Source organism: Rana temporaria, chromosome 13, assembly GCF_905171775.1.
Source record: "Rana temporaria chromosome 13, aRanTem1.1, whole genome shotgun sequence".
Classification (NCBI taxonomy): domain Eukaryota; kingdom Metazoa; phylum Chordata; class Amphibia; order Anura; family Ranidae; genus Rana; species Rana temporaria.
The window spans coordinates 18,565,218-18,577,233 of NC_053501.1; the positions used below are offsets into that span (position 1 = coordinate 18,565,218).

The window sequence follows — 12,016 nt, forward strand, 5'->3', positions numbered from 1 at the left end:
GTCCTTAGTGGCGATACAGATAGATCCAAAATTTTGGATTATTGTTATCCAACACTTGACCTGTCCAATTGTATTGTTTTGATACACCATTTGTTAGAGTGGAGTGATCCATCTTCAGCTTTCTGATATGGTTTATCTAATGCTACTTTTCTTTGAACTCTGCATCTTTGCTCTAAATCATTGTATTGTCATTTTATGAAGGCAAACAAAAAGATGGCACAATATTGCTCATGTATCTATAGTATAAAGACAAGAAGAAAGACGACAAGGATGTGTCTCAAATCGTAAATCATAGACTGACAGGGTACAACAGTGGTCTTGAGGATAATAACCCTTGAAAACATCACAAATGTCCATATTGTCCATCACCCATTAACAAAAGCAAAAGCTTTTTCAAAAATATGATCAGACAATTAGTACCCCAATGTGCTTCCTAAGACCTTAAAGTCTAGGAAAGCCTGCATAGAAAGAAAGAGAAGAGCAAAGAAAAGTGAAAAGAAGAGAAAAAATAACCTGCCTGTTCGAAGCAGAGACACTCGTTCCCTAAGCCTGAAATATCCATTAGGTTTCGAGCAAAATGTTCATATATCTGAATATTGAGCAAAGATATATTGAACAAGAAAAAATAAATAAAAGTCAATTACCACTGCAATCTTAAAAAAAAATCAATGTAAACATGCAATGCCTGGCTGCCAGATCCAAGACAGAATTACACCTCGCTGAGTGTAAAAATGGTACATTATATAGATATTGTACATTTTATCTTCTCATGTTCTTTGGTAAAATGATCATAACTCTAGATGTTGCCCTTTAGGGGACAGAAATGCCATTTTGACTTACTTTTGAAGATGCAAAATCTAGGACGGTCATCCTTATTCTTTCTTTGTGACCAGATAAATGACTGACCTGCAACAATCATGCGACACAAGACACGCACACATTTGTTCTGGGGTCATTCACTCACGTATGACCAAAGTGAAAAAAGAGAATGCAAGCCCTGATTTTTTTGCTCCTTGAAAAACAAGTTAGAAGTGGCAGCTTGTATACTTTTATCACAACTGGCTTCTTTATAATGGCTGGTAAAGGAACAAATGAAGCACTTGTCCTATACGTCTATGCATCTTGGAGTGCATTGGGCTATTAGAAAAGTATAGATGCTGGTTAATGAACAGAACAATGACCAGTTTTTCAGTGTTGGGTGAAACTGAATTACAAAAAAAGTATATCAATTGCATTGGGCGTAGGTTTCTCACAAGTGAATGATCAGATGAAGGACATCCTAAGTCATAGGGTCTGATCCAATTATTATATTGGTTAAAAGTTGAAGCAACACATTTCAAGGGTCAAAAGCTCCCTCTTCTTCAGGGCTACAAGAAATTATTGTTACTTTTATGTCGCGTACACAATAAAACCGTGGATTTATTTCCGACTGAATTTTGGCTCAAACTTGTCTTGCACACACACGGTCACACAAATGTTGTCGAAAGTCAAGAACACGGTGACGTACAACACAACGACGAGCCGAGAAAAATTAAGTTCAATGATTCTGAGCATGCGTAGGATTTTTGTTCGTCTAAATTGCACACAGACGATCGGAATTTCTGACGAGAACTTTTGCTGAAGGAAAAATTGAGAACCAGCTCTCAAATTTTTCTTGTCGGAAATTCCAACAGCAAATGTCTGATAGAGCCTACACACGGTCGAAATTTCCGACAAAAAGCTCACATCGAACATTTGTTGTCGGAATTTCCGACCGTGTGTACGCGGCATTATTATGATAAATGTGTGCATGAATGGTGCTAACAAAATTTGTAAAAAACATTCAGTTTTCATTTTTTATATTTTAATGTCCCATTTTTATCTTACGTTTTTAATTTTTTTACACATATAATCACCCACTAATAATTTTCAACCATATAGCATGAACAAACCATTGCACACATCCGATACCCTTTCACACACCCGACTGACTACCGATGAGGTTTAAATACTCCCCAAATGCAAGGGATCTCCATCCCCATGACTAAGCTCTGGGGGGCGGAGCAAAACACATTGGGGCCGTGGCCTGGTTGAAGTCAGGCTGAGGTTGCCACTCTGACACAATTGCGGAATGGGACAGATGTGTGGCTTTAGGGTTTGAGCTACAGCAGGAGCTAGGATGAGCTCCACCATCCCTTGAGCAGCTGCAAGCATCCACATATACCCCACATAGAGCCTGAGCGGCACACCAAGCTATTGCAGGTCACAATTATTTTATTGGATAGAAGGGGAAGCAACACATTTCAAGGGTCAGAAGCCCCCTCTTCTTTAGGGCCACACTCATTTTATTTTACAGATTAACATGTGCATAAATGGTGCTACAAAGTTAGCTAAAAACGTGATTATTCATAGTTTGCATAAAGTTATCACATAGCTAAAAAAAAAAAATGATTTAGAGAAAGGGGAGCATTCTGACCCCCAAAATGAATTGATTGAAATTGTGCTTCTTTAGCTTATAGAAAATAATTTATTCAGACGCTATGACTCTGGCTGTCCTTCATCTGATCCTTCACTTGTGATTAGCCCACACCCAACGTAACTGACCTTTTTTTCCCTACAAAATTCACCTTCACCCAACACTGAACAGTGATAATCGTTTCTGTTCAATCACCAGCTTCCTACAGTATGTGTATAATTTTCTAACGGTCAAATGCACTTCATGGCATAGATAGTCGTATGTGATAACAAGTGCTTATTAATCAAAAACACAACACTGTTGCTCTCCAGTAGGCTGTTTTTTAATGCTCTTTGCAATTCCCATGCAGTTGACAAAGAAAGGTGAAGATTTATTCAAACATCAGAGTGCAGTATGATCCAGTGTGGATCAGTGGATTATGTGGTGGATTATGTTGTATATTGATGCAGTAATCAATCGTTGTCAGTCTTCTCCATAAACTACGTGAGGTGTGTGGGTGACTTTAGAAAGATTTTTTTTTTAGTCTTCAAGACTATAATGGCAAGATTGTTCTGTGATAACTTGTATCCCTGGGGAGCTCTATTCGGTTTGGTAAAGTCTCTGTATAGCTTTTCGTCCTACAGGAAGCAGAGTGAGCTTTTTTTCCTTTTACCTTTATAGCAGCTTTTACGTTTGATCCCCCCTGTGTGATTACAGAATCTTGTTCTTTGCTCAAAGTCTGAGGGAAAGCCTCAAAGAGGTTAACTAGGGGACCTGGTGAGCTGTGTGTTATGTAAATCAACCCTGACCCGACGTGATTGACGTTTTTCACGAACGGCGCATGCGCCGTCCGTGGAATTTCCCAGTGTGCATTGCTCCAAAGTACGCCGCAAGGACGCATTGGTTTCGACGTGAACGTAAATGACATCCAGCCCCATTCACGGACGACTTACGCAAACGACGTACATTTTTCAAATTTCGTCGCGGGAACGACGGCCATACTTAACATTGGTATGCCGCATATAGCAGGGGTAACTTTACGCCGGGAAAAGCCTAACGTAAACGGCGTAACTGTACTGCGTCGGCCGGGTGTACGTTCGTGAATCTGCGTATCTAGCTGATTTACATATTCTAGGCGTAAATCAGCGTACACGCCCCTAGCGGCCAGCGTAAATATGCAGTTAAGATCCGACGGCGTAAGAGACTTACGCCGGTCGGATCTAATAGAAATCTATGCGTAACCGATTCTATGAATCAGGCGCATAGACTCAGAGATACGACGGCGTATCTGGAGATATGCCGTCGTATCTCCTTTCTGAATCTGGCCAAATGTCTCCCCGCAGGAATTAAATCAAGAAGACCTTCCAACTTTGGGGGAATTGAACTGCCAAAGGGGTAAATACTTTAATCAGGAACTGTTTTATCAGACGAAAAGTCTATCAGTATGTTTCTGACCACTAAAATATCAAGCCTGGAAACAAGTTTCCTACATTACATTAATAATATCCATTGCGGTAAATTAAAATGAAAGCTTTGAAAAGACCTCTTGAATCAGTTTGAGAAACCGTGCCCATTCCGACTCATCTTCTTGAGTTGTTCGAAGAATGATGCTCAACCTTGAAGAGCCTGATATCTGATTATTTACTAAAACCTTTGTTTAGAGGAGGACCTTTTTAAAATTCAAATAAATAAATAAATAGATCTAAACATAGCCTAAGGAAGTGCCTTCAATCACTGTTCTCACCAACTGGGACTACTCAATAGGCTTTCTGCACCAGTGCTTATACCTGTGATGCAGTAGCAATAAAATTGTCCTGTATGTTTCCCACAGGAAAGAACAATACCAAGGTTGTGTAATAGTACAGACTTTTTACATTTACCATTTCTCTTCTTTATTATGCCGTTTGTATATTGGATCATCTCTCAGGGTAAAAGTGTTGTCGGGAAAGATCAACTGGAAAATTGTTTCTCTTACTGGTATGGCAATGAAGAAGCTACATTGTAGAGAGGACTAGTAACGTTTTTTTTTTTTTTTTGCAACTGCAAGTTATTGCAGAATATTTTTTTTTTGTTATTAAAAAAATGCCAATAGTTTCAATAATTCCCCATGGTCTTTAAGGAGCATGGCTGCATACAAGGTTTATTAAGGAGATTAAAGTGACAGGCCCTTGTTCAGTATGGATCAAGTGGCACAGTGCAAATGGATGTACCTGCATTATTGTGTTGTACATGTCAAGAGGCTAATCTGATCACCAGAGTGAAATGGTGTATCCGTATTGCTCTGCGCTAATAAAAATATATAAAAGCTTTTTTTTTTCTTTTTACCGCACAGCTTTTCTTTTCACCAGGAATTAGTTGTGAGCTAAAGATAAAAATTAACCACTTCCTGACGGCCGTACGACTTTATACGGCGGCAGTGTGGATGCCAATTGCCGGGAGGCCGTCTATATACTGCCTCCAGCCACTGGGGGGCGTGCGCGAGCCCGCTGCATCACTGAGATGCCGATGCGCGTGCCTGGTGGCCGCGATGTCCGCCAGGCACCCGCGATCGGCGGTTACACAGACAAGGATGTGCTGTCCTGTCAGGGAGAGATGAGACTGATCTGTGTCCCTTGTACATAGGGACACAGATCGGTCACCTCCCCACAGTTAGAAACACTATGCAGGGTACACATTTAACCCCTTCCTCACCCCCTAGTGTTAACCTCTTCCCTGCCAGTCACATTTATGCAGTAATTAGTGCATATTTATAGCACTGATTGCAGTATAAATGTGAATGGTGTCAAAAGTGTCCAATATGTCCGCCATAATGTCGCAGTCCCAATAAAAATCGCAGATCCCCGCCATTACTAGTAAAAAAAATAATAATAATAATTCTGTCCCCTATTTTGTAGGCACTATAACTTAGGATGCATTAAGGTGAAAAAACATTTACCTTTACAACCCCTTTAATGTATGACAGTCATGTGACTGTGGTGTAAAAACAAGTGGCCACTGCCCCCACCTATAGCTGGTATTTGCAGCAAGGAGCTCTGGAAGGGCGACCCATGTCAAACAAAACCAAAGAAATTTCCAAGCTCAACCACCCACCGAATTGACCTGTCTAACAATATGCATTAAAAACGGGGGTTTAGTCTGTACAAATTTGCAAATATATGCGTAAGATACAGGCCCCGTCAAGGCACCACATTTTCTGTAGTCCCTAACGTCTGAGTCTCCAGAATGGAAGCACGTGCGTTTTAATGGATAGGCAGAGGGCAGGTGAGCCTGGAAAGAGTCCAACCCTCTTTAAAGGCACAGGGGGCACAGTAAACACCCAGCACATAGCACTATGGCAACAAAGATGTCAGTGCGTTGCCTGACCAATATATTCAAGAGGCTACTGCCCCCCAAGCAGCAAGGCTCTCTGGAAAGGCGACGACTTTTAAAGCGGGGATTCACCCTAAAAAAAAAAATTCTAACATTGCATGGAGCCGACCTATGAGACCGACAGTATGCTGTTGTTTTTTTTTTCTTTCGTACATACCATTTAAGGGCTATTTTCACCCGCGGGAGTGGGCATTCCTAATCACAGGCTGTGATTGACGTGCTTCCGACCGGCGCATACTGCGCGTCACGAGTTGCCGAAAGAAGCAGCACCGACGTTCGGCTTCTTTCGGCAACACGTGAGGCGCAGTATGCGCCGGTCGGAAGCACGTCAATCACAGCCTGTGATTAGGAACGCTCACTCCCGCGGGGAAGCCGGGGGGTGAAAACAGCCCTAAAATGGTATGTACACAAAAAAACAACAACAGCATACTGTCGGTCTCATAGGTCGGCTCCATGCAATGTTAGAATTTTTTTTTAGGGTGAACCCCCGCTTTAAGGAGGGGCAGGCTCCTTCCAGGCTATCTATTATCCTCCTATCTATTAAAATGCATGTGCTTCCATGGTGGGGACTCACAGAAGTTAGAGTTAGGACTACAATAAATGTGGTGCCTTTACAGGGCCTGTAGCTTACGCATGTATTTGCAAATGTGTGCAGACTAAACCTCTGTTTTTTTTTGTTTGTTTTTTTAATGCATATTGTTAGACAGGTCAATTTGGTTGGTTGCAGGCTGGTTGGTAATTTCTTTTATGTTTGCTTGAATTATTTATTAACTTCAAGCCCACCCATTTGCCCTGCTTGATTTTCCTAAAGGATAACTACTTTATTATATACTTTTTAAATATTTACAATTGAAAAGAGCAAATATTAGCTTTTGTGTTGTTCTAACTATAATTTAAAATCTTTTATTTAAAAATGTTTTTTGTAGATAAAAAATGCTGCTAATGTAATATAACATCTCCAAAATCTTTATTATTTTATTTTTAAAGTCACCTTTTCTGGGCAGAGATGGAAGGGCCAATCTTATGCCCCATACACACGATAGAATTTATCCGCGAATACGGTCCAGCGGACCGTTTCCGCGGATAAATCCTCTCGAGGATTTCGGCGGATTTTCATGCGATGGAGTGTACACACCATCGCATTGAAATCCGCGCCGAAATCCTCTGGCGATGACGTGTTGCGTCGTCGCCACGATTATGACGCGGCGACGTGCGCGACGCTGTCATATAAGGAATTCCACGCATGCGTCGAATCATTGCGACGCATGCGGGAGATCCCTTCGGACGGATGGATCCGGTGAGTCTATACAGACCAGCTGGATATGTTCTGCATGTCAGCGAATATTCGATCTGCTGGAATCCATCCCAGGGGAGATATATCCGCGGAAACAGATCCGCTGGCGTGTACACACCATAGGATCTATCCGCTGAAACCCATTTGCTGGGATTTATCTGCGGATGGATTCTATGGTGTGTACGGGGCCTTAGAGATATCTGTCCCACAGAAAATATCACTTAATAAACTCAAGACTCAAAACTGACAGCCCTAGAATGACATACAGATGTTTATTCTCATCCATATTGCATATCATAAAAAAAATAAAAATAAAAATACTGACAAATGCAGTCTGAGCAAACAAATACCAAATCTGAAATGCTAAACTGTTGATCATCGATAAAGTCTCAGGGACAAACATATTGACAAGCCACAGACGGAGAATTTCACTGAATTTAAATCTTTGTTTCACCGATTCAGGTGTGAAGAGATCGATCAGGAAGAGAGATGGATGAGAATTGATCAGGAGCTCTCTGCGCAACAAGAGACTGATTACAAATACACAGAGACAGTAAACAGGATTAATGGCCGCTCTCTAGGTGTCTTATTATGGCTGAAGATGCTTTTTCCTGTCTGCGTGCTTTGTTTTGAAGGAATCTGAGAAACTTTTTAACAAATAAAATGTTGTATGTTTCTTGTATTACTTTTGTCTGCACTGATTACATAAAGAAACCCCCCGTAGCTGGACAGGAACGGGATCAGGGGAGGGGGGTCATGACAGGATGATAAGGCAGCCAGGAAACACAAGGGTTAACTTAGGAGGCACGTTGGCAAGGGGTTTAAACCCATTGGCTAACAAGGGTGTGTGTGAGGGGGGAGCTAAGGGGAGTTAGATCGTTGCTGGGGGTGGGCTATTAACACTCAGCTTCTGGGCAGTAGAGTGAGAACATTCCGCCCTCCCGCCCCTTATTTTGTTTGGGTTTGTTTTCCGTATGGGTTTGATGTGGTGGTTTGGGGTCCTTGGCGGTGACATAACTGGGTTCATTTAGGTAAGCGGTGGGGAACCATCTTAGGTATGGTATCCTCGAGTGGGATTCACTGGCTAGTGAATGGAGAGTGGTAAGGCCCCTGGGTGGCTGAGGTCAGCTGGGTTTAGGCCCAGAGTCTATAAGTAGCGGCTGGGGTGGCAGCTCAGCTAGATGGTGCCTCGGACACAATATTAAGGGCTATGGTTAAAGTGTTACTGTTACTCTTTGCTCAATTTGGAATGTTTATGATCGTTATTTAATAATATGTTATTTGTTAATAAAGGCTGGGCTCGGCCATTTACCCCAACAAACTAGTTTGTGTTTTGTTCTGAGGTAAAGTGGGTTTGAATGGGTTGGGGTTACGGTAAGTGGTATGGTTAGCTCTTAGCTACCCTAGTCATGATCAGTGGATGCTTTTCTTACCAGTGGTCCAGTTCAACCTGTAGAGCAGGGATATGCAATTAGCGGACCTCCAGCTGTTGAAAAAACTACAAGTCCCATCATGCCTCTGCCTCTGGGTGTCATGCTTGTGGCTGTCAGAGTCTTGCTATGCCTCATGGGAATTGTAGTTCTGCAACAGCTGGATGTCCGCTAATTGCATATCCCTGCTGTAGAGGCTCACCTCCTCCTCCCTCTGATTCTAGTTTGAAGGAAATCAGATTGGCATGGTCTAAACCAGGGATATACAATTAGCGAACCTCCAGCTGTTGAAAACTATAAGTCCCATCATGCCTCCGCCTCTGGGTGTCATGCTTGTGGCTGTCATGCTGATCATTTTTCGGCATGAAAAAAACATTGTTTTTTAAAAATATAATTTAAAATGATCGTGTGTGGGCTTCACATAATTTTTCGGGTTCTGAAAAACGACAAAAAAAAAATTTGAACACGCTGCATTATTTAACGTCGTTTTTAAACTATGTCGTTTTTCGGGTTGTAAAAAATGATCGTGTGTGGGCTAAAACGACATTAAAAACCTGCGCATGCTCAGAAGCAAGCTATGAGATGGGAGCGCTCGTTCTGGTAAAACTACCATTCGTAATGGAGTAAGCACATTCATCACGCTGTAACAGACAGAAAAGCGTAAATCGTCTTTTACTAACATGGAATCAGCTAAAGCAGCCCCAGGGATGGCGTCATCCGCATGGAACTTCCCCTTTATAGTGACGTCGTACATGTTGTACGTCACCGCGCTTTGCTAGAGCATTTTTTTAAAACAATGGTGTGTGAGTAACGTCGTTTTAATGATGAAGTTGGAAAAACGTTGTTTTTTCTACATGCGGAAAAATGATCGTGTGTACGCGGCATTAGAATTTTGCTACAGTAGGTGCCACTGATTTTGTATATCCAGCGCGATGGGATCACACTGGATATCACTGCTGTGAGGCTGTGCTTCTCGCGCTCGCCGCCTTCACAAGATGCAGCACATTCATAAGAATGTATTGCGGGCAGTAAGCGGGAGGAGAGACAGAGCTCGGTGCTGGCTCCCGCGAGAGGGGTCGCGGGGCGGCCAATGTCGCGCTGCCTGACCGCGATTATGTACAATATCGTGGTCAGGTACTGTATGCCTCATGGGACTTGTAGTTCTGCAACAGCTGGAGGGTCACTAATTGCATATCCCTGGTATGCAGCGCATAAATGTCCATAAAGGAAGGGAGAAAGTCCATCGTTCCCTGAGGCACAGCAGTGGCACCACTGATTCCCTTTGCTGTCAATTAAACTCGGTTAGCCAATCAGGAGAGGGGGGATGGGGCCGAACAGCGGCTCTGTGTCTAAATAAAGACATGGAGCCTCAGCTTGGCTTGGGTGGCTGAGACACAGCAACGGTGCCGTTGGCTTCCGCTGCTGTCAATCCATGTCAGTCAGCCAATCGGAAGAGAGAGGGGTCCAGGCCAGGGCTCGTGTCTGAATGGACACAAGGAGCTGTGACTCAGCTCGGATGCCCCTATAGTAAGCTGCTTGCTGTGGGGGCAATCAACAGGAGGGAGGGGCCAGGAGCTCCAGCCAGGGACCCAAAAAGAGGAGGATCCAGACTGTTCTGTGCAAAACGACTGCACAGAGCAAATAAGTATGACATGTTTGGTATTTTAATAGAAAAAAATAGACTTTACAATCACTTTGACAATAAAACCTGGAAGCGGATTGTTTCTATGCAGAGTAGCGCCAGATTTTGCACTCTCCAGTTTTAGTAAAACAATCCCTCTGTCTCAGGAAAAGGATTTAAAATCCGGTAGGGCACACTGTTGCAAGACCAAGTAATTGTCAAACTATCACAGCAAGGCCTGGAAAGTAAAGGTGGTATATAATGTACTGGTATTGAGGTGGTTAAGTAAATTCAGTTAGTCTTAGATTGAAACCTGGTGACTCATGTACCCTCTCGAGGAAAATCTCAAAGATAATTTAATGGTTGTTGACATCCACTACAATATATTAATGTACAAAAGGTAGCACAGTAAATAGAAAGACTAAGGCCTAGATTCACGTAGGGCGGCGTAAGTGTGGGCGGCCAGAACTTAGAGAGGCAAGTGCTGTATTCACAAAGCACTTGCGTCCTAAGTTACGGTGGCGTAGCGTAAATGTGCCGGCTTAAGCGCGCCTAATTCATATTGTGAAGTGGTGGGCGTGTTTTATGTAAATAAAGCATGACCCCACGTAAATGACGTTTTGAACGAACGGCGCATGCGCCGTCCGTGGACGTATCCCAGTGCGCATGCGTCGGATAGAATGCCTAAGATACGTCGAACACTGCCTATGACGTGAAAGTAACTTACGCACAGCCCTATTCGCGTACGACTTACGCAGACGATGTAAAAAGATACGCTTGTTCTGACGTCCATACTTTGCATGGGCTGCGCCACCTAGAGACCTGCTTTATCTTTACGCCGGCGTATGTCTTGCGTAAACGGCGTAACTAAATGCGACGGGCGCACGTACGTTCGTGAATCGGTGTATCTAGCTCATTTGCATATTTAACACGGAACTCAACGGAAGTGCCACCTAGCGGCCAGCGTAAATATGCACCCAAGATACGACGGCGTAGGAGACTTACGCCGCTCGTATCTTGGCAGAATGTATGCGGAACTGATTCTATGAATCAGGCGCATACATACGACGGCGCTCATTCGGACTTACGACGACGTATCTGGAGATACGCCGTCGTAAGTCTTTGTGAATCTGGGCCTAAGTGTCCAGCAAACACTACAATGAAAGGACCTTTCTATTGCACATTTTCCAAGTTCTACACTGACTTGTATAATGTATATTTCATACCACTATGTGCAACACTGGGCAGTTCACATTCCACACACTTTAGACTTTGTATATCATTGGAGACTTTCCCATTTTTATTCCTGTATAAATGCACTTTCAATAGCTTCCCCCAAGTAATTACAGTGGCATCTCGGATTGTGAGTAAGGGGGTAACGAGCGTTTCGCAATACCAGCACTGTATTAAAAAAAATTGTGACTCTGTTTGCGAGTGTTGTCTCGCAAAACGAGTACGATTCTGGCCAAAGCAGTGTGCAGTACCACTTTTGGCCTGAGGTGGGGGGGAGCCGAGCAGAGCCGAACGTTGTCGATCACAGCCGATCGGCACCGTTTAGAAATGCACGAGGACAGCACGGCTGACCTCGGCAAATCTCAGGTAGGAAGTCTGAGGTTTGCTGAGGTCAGCAAAAGTGTCCTCGGGCCTTTTCCGTGGCTCTCCGGCGCCCCCGCCTCTGGCCGCATGCGGTATTGCATCTCATTGAAGTCAATGCCCAACCAATTATTTTAGTTTCCTTTGACTTCAATGGGGAAATTAGCTCTGATATGTGAGTGCTTTGGATTATGAGCATTCTCCTGGAGCGGATTATGCTCGTAATCCGAGGTTCCACTGTAATGGAAATTTTGCCACATGGACAGTTAGTAAAA

General features: G+C 43.2%; 1 protein-coding gene and 1 long non-coding RNA gene across 4 annotated transcripts in view; one reads left to right on the forward strand and one right to left on the reverse strand.

Moving 5' to 3' along the window:
* LOC120920497 overlaps positions 1-7,779 on the forward strand; it is a 54,324-nt gene extending 46,545 nt beyond the window's left edge. The window contains exon 2 of the long non-coding RNA XR_005744727.1: positions 7,560-7,779. This is a non-coding gene — a long non-coding RNA (uncharacterized LOC120920497). The remainder of the gene's footprint in view (positions 1-7,559) is intronic.
* Positions 1-12,016, reverse strand: part of MDGA2 (MAM domain containing glycosylphosphatidylinositol anchor 2) — a 768,978-nt gene that overhangs the window by 22,862 nt on the left and 734,100 nt on the right. The gene's annotated exons all lie outside the window — the stretch shown is intronic.